This window comes from Palaemon carinicauda, chromosome 15, assembly GCF_036898095.1.
Source record: "Palaemon carinicauda isolate YSFRI2023 chromosome 15, ASM3689809v2, whole genome shotgun sequence".
In the NCBI taxonomy this organism is placed as follows: Eukaryota; Metazoa; Arthropoda; class Malacostraca; order Decapoda; family Palaemonidae; genus Palaemon; species Palaemon carinicauda.
Window position 1 is genome coordinate 137,641,159 of NC_090739.1, and position 5,442 is coordinate 137,646,600.

Here is a 5,442-nt window from a genome sequence, read left to right on the forward strand (position 1 = left end):
AACACGGTTTTTTGGACTTTGCTCCTTATCAAAGCATCGGATGTAGCTGAAAGTTGACATATGTATATTTTACAACCACACACAAATTTTGTCAGCATTATCAATAACCTAAACCCGATAGTTTCAATTTTTGTAGAGTAAAAATTATCTATCCGACGCCATGGCCAGTGATAACGAGCCAAGAGTGGAAAACATTCATTGCGTAAGCAATGTAAACACCTTTTGACCCAATTTTGCCCCGCCCATCCACCAGACACCCATTCACCTTGTTCCATCGGCTCTGAAACCCATAACAGTCAACAATGGCTAACAGGATTTGGAATTGCCCCCGTGGTTGCAAAACTGCATTTGTCTTACGACTTGCAACTTTATACAGTCAAGAGAAATCCCGTGGCCGTATTTACTATAGCCTGAATAGGTAATTATTCAGTTTCTAGTTTAAATCCAACTTTTACGGTCTGATTTGTATTTAGCGTAACATGATTATAATACATGTAATGTCATTGAGGCTTTTGAACATTTCCATTAACTATTCACTATGCCACCAAGAGAGAGAGAAAGAGAGAGATTGTATGTAAACAGTCTTCATATAAATATTTTTGTTAAAATAAGAATTTTGTGCTAAAATCTCCATCAGACCAACGGATCATCCGATATAATTTTTTTTTCTTTTTCTTAGGCCGTACGACCGTGCTGGCTATGTTTTGGGCATGACTGCAGGTGCAGTGAGGGTCACCGTCAACTGTGCCTCCAGTTCCGTTCCTTCACCATAGTCAGGATCACAAGTGCCGCCTGTCTTTGATAACTTTACGATTGGTGGCATTCGTCGCTGTATCCACAGAAAGTTTGCCGAAAAGGAGCATTTTACTGTTGGTTCCTTGACAAATGACATCAAAACAGCTGGCATTATTCCGGAAATGACATCATGGGCTTCAGTACTTCGACTCTTGCATTCTATGGGATTCAAGTATAAAACTTCCCAATGTAAGATGTATGTAAGGAAGGAATCTCTGGAAACTGTATGATGCCGCCGGATAACTGCTCTCCGTGATCTACGACGCCAGTGGGAGGAGGGGAGAGTGGTCGTTTACGTAGATGAAACCTCGTTCACGACGAGGATGGCCCACAACAGGGAATGGGAAGACACTACACAGGATATCACCAACCCCACTTACAGTCATCAGGTTCCTCCTGGAGAAGGTGAGCGTTTTGCGGTGGTGGCAGCTGGCACGAATGAGGGCTTTATAGATGGTTCATACCTGTGCTACCTGGCCAAGACCAATCAGGGAGACTACCGTGGCGAGATGAATGCAAAGTTGTTCAAACAGTGGCTAACGACGCAACTTCTGCCATCCCTTCCCGAGCCATCTGTACTTGTGCTTGATAATGCACCATATCATAGCACACTGCTCGAGGAGAGTCGATGCCCCACATCAGCAACCAAAAAGGCAGATCTCGTCAGGTAATTATAATGACTTCCAATATATATACATATATATATATATATATATATATATATATATATATATATATATATATATATATATATATATATATATGTATATATATGTATATATATACATATATATATCTGTGTATATACTGTACATATATATATATAATATATATATATATATATATATATATATATATATATATATATGATGTGTGTGTGTAAATATATATATATATATATATATATATATATATATATATATATATATATATATATATATATATATATATATATATATATGTATATATATATATATATATATATATATATATATACATACATATGTATATATATATATACATACATATATATATGTATATATACATACACATTATATATATATATATATATATATATATATATATATATATAAATTGTTCGAAGAGTCAAATAACCTATTTTAATGGGAACTTGATCAAATTGCACGTTATTGCTTGTACTACGTGTAACAATTTATGATCTATCTTTCAGGTATTAATGTTCTATTATGTTCTCTCGTCGGGTGGCTAGAACAGCACAGGATATCGTTCCGACCTTCTGCCACACACTCGGAGCTGCTGCTTATTTGCCAAAAGAATCGGCCGGAGCTAAGGTATGAGATTGACAACAACATCCGTGAATGGGGCCATGAGGTTGTGCGTTTGCCCCCGCTCACCCCGAGCTCAATGCAATTGAACAGGAGTGGGGGTTCATGAAGAGACACGTACGTTCCTCCCTCCGTTGATTTACTCGATCCGACCTGCAGGACAGGTTGGTGGAAGCCAGGCTTTCTGTTACCCCAGAAGTGTGGGCAGGAGCAGTTCGACAATCCCGTCATTTCGAAGAGGAGTATTGGGAGTCGGACAATATCCGAGAGACAGTAGAACCAGTCATCATTAGCCTGGCCAGTGACGATGAGGACGGGGAAGATGATATTTTCCTCGAGAGTGAGGATGACTGCATTTTGTAAATAAATCATGAATAGTTTTAGGAGTTTTATTTGTACAATCTGTGCTAGCGTAGTAATACTACTGTAGCAGTAGTGCCGCAACAGTAGTATACATGAATTAAACGTTTAGGCCAACTGCTGGGATCCTTGAGGATCATTTAGCACTTCTTACAGCTACTCGAGAAATTAGTTTTTATAGCCAGAATTTAAATTTTCTGATCCAACAATGCCCATGATAGCCTTCAGTGTTATCCTGAATTATAACCAGGCCAAAGTGGGTGGAGCCTCATGAAGTCATCATTCTGACGATAATTATTGGTGAAGGTTTAAAGCCAAATTAGGGTACCGGCTATTTTTTTTTCTTTTTACAGTAAATAGGTAGGTAGACAGACATTAAAAAAAAATTGCTTGACATTGGATATAGCAGTTATCAAATCAAGCTTGTCTACTACTTTTTTGAAAATTACCAACTATTCCCTACACCTTGTCAATCTGATTGTGACCTATAAAGTAGACTGTAATTTCTTAGGAAACTTATTTTGGGAGTTAGACTAATAATCGAAATGTTTTTGTATTTATTAACATATTTTGTTGGTTTGTTCATTATGACAATTATCAGTGGAGAGGTTTCAGGGTTCATAAAGGTGTACTGCTTTGACTTTATTTAAACTTTTGTGTCATTGTTGGCAGAGGTATGGCCTTCGTTACGTATAGCCAATCATCGATCGAGAAAGAGGGAAGAAATGCCGTCATAAGTTACGTAACGAGTGCGTTCAAAACCTTTTCTCTGAGTAAGTTGGCCCGTCTTCAAAAAACGTCACTTTTACATTATAAGTACCAAATTTATTCAATCTACGTAATGCAGAGTATAGTCAAAATTTATGTGTAGATATAATGTGCATTCTGAATAAGCGTTATATTTATGAAATGCATAGATAAAAAATTATTGTGGAAAAAATAGTGTTACAGAGGCCCTGAATCTCATAGTAGTTGTAAAAGCAATATGCTTTAAGCCCAAGGGCCCTAAAAGGAAATATACCCCAGTGAGGAAAGGAACAAGGAAACAAATAAACTTTATATAAGAGAAGTAAAAAACAATGAAAATAGAATATTTTAAGAACAGTAACAACATTAAGTTAGATCTTTCATATAAAAAAAGGAAGAGAAATAAGATAGAACAGCGTGGCCGAGTGTACTTTCAAGCTTGAGATCTTAATCACTGAGATTTCACAAAATATATCAGAATTTCTCTTAATTTCAATAGAATTTTTCCCATACGAGCGCGTTCCCTCACCCTTTTTTTTAATTAATAACCCGTGTCGACTACCGGGTAGGGTTTTGGTAGATGGCTGGGGAGGGGGAGAGGTTGTGAGGGATATAGAAAATGACCTGCCAACATTATCCAAAAATATGGGGTTCCGGTCCATTTCCTGAGAGAGAGATTTATCATCATTATTATCATCATTATTATTACTAGCTAAGCTACATACCTAGTTGGCAAAGGAGGAGGCTAAAAGGCCAAGGGCTCCAACAGAGAAAAATAGTCCAGTGAAGAAGGAAAATACATAGACTGTAAGATAATTTAGATGGAAAAGCAGGATGCTACAAGGCCAAGGGCTCCAGCAGGGAAAAATAGCCCAGCGAAGAAAGGATATAAGGAAATAAAACAATTATCGGAGAAGTAATGAACAATTAAAATACATTATTTTAAGAATAGTAACATTAAAATAAATCTTTCATATATAAACTATTAACTGAGATTTGGGCACAGTGATTCTGCCTGCAATAATGGTTTCGTATATTCGCTGCCATTAGTCCGTCTCGCCCGTGTATATTTGTCTGTTTAAAGGTTTAAAGGCCGCTCATGAATGGTCGAGGCTAGGGACAGTGACATTGCCCTATCAAGCAGAGCAATGCCCTAGAGACTGACCATGCATACTTATGATAAGAACCCAAGCCCCCTCTCCACCCAATCTATGGCCAAGGAGGGGCAGGCAATGGCTGCTGATGACTCAGCAGATGAACCTATTAGCTTCCCCAAAACCTTAGCTCACAAGGATGGTGAGGTTACCACATCGGGCACAGTCTCTTAATATTTACTTGTTTGTATCATCTTGCATTCTCTTCCCTTGGTAAATTTGGAGTGTGAACATAAACATAAAGCAGTTAAAATGCAAAGGGGTAAGGGAATGGTAAACCAGAAGGATTGACATGGGAGAAACGTAGAGATATGCAGAACTGATAAGAAAGATTATCGTAGGTGGAGAGATATTGAGGTGGTTTGTTCATGTGGAGAGAACGGATTCTTCTGTGGTTCGTTCATGTGGAAAGAACGAATTTTGATGGGGTTTGGTCATGTGGGAAGAACGGACTTTGAGGTGGTTTGTTCATGTGGAAAGAACGGATTTTGAGGGGGTTTGTTCAAGTGGGAAGAACCGACTTTCAGGTGGTTTGTTCATATGGTAAGAACGGATTTAGAGGTGGTTCGTTCATGTGGAAAGAACGGAGGACAATACGTTAGTGAAAAAAGATAGTCAAATTTAGAAGAGAATAGATTTAAGAGGAGAGGAGGGTCTAGAAATGTAGAATATATAACCAAAGGAAAGTACTGGAAAAGGAATAAAGCGAAAAAGATTGGGCGCTGTCTATAGAGAAATTCGACACGTTGCAAGTTCTTGAACCGACTAATAGAGTGAGGGTCTTTGCATAAGACACTCGTACACAAATTTTCACTTTTGAGGAAAATTATTAATGAAAATCTTATATATAAGAGGTATAAGTAGTTTCGGTGGAAATTTTTATATATAAGAGTTATAAGTAGTTTTAAAGTAAACAAACATTAAAATTTCATTGGTTTTCTTTTTTATAAAGCGGCAAACACGTAAACATACAACACTTTTCTAATGATGGAAGCAAAATAGTTTGCTGAAGTGTGCAATGCACGGTGAAACTTCCGAAGATATTCTATTCAATAATCAAATCTCATTAATTTCCAATT

General features: G+C 37.3%; 1 pseudogene; it reads left to right on the top strand.

Moving 5' to 3' along the window:
- Positions 1–329: 329 nt before the first annotated feature.
- Positions 330–2,465, top strand: LOC137654203 (uncharacterized; annotated as a pseudogene).
- The last annotated feature ends 2,977 nt before the right edge of the window (positions 2,466–5,442 follow it).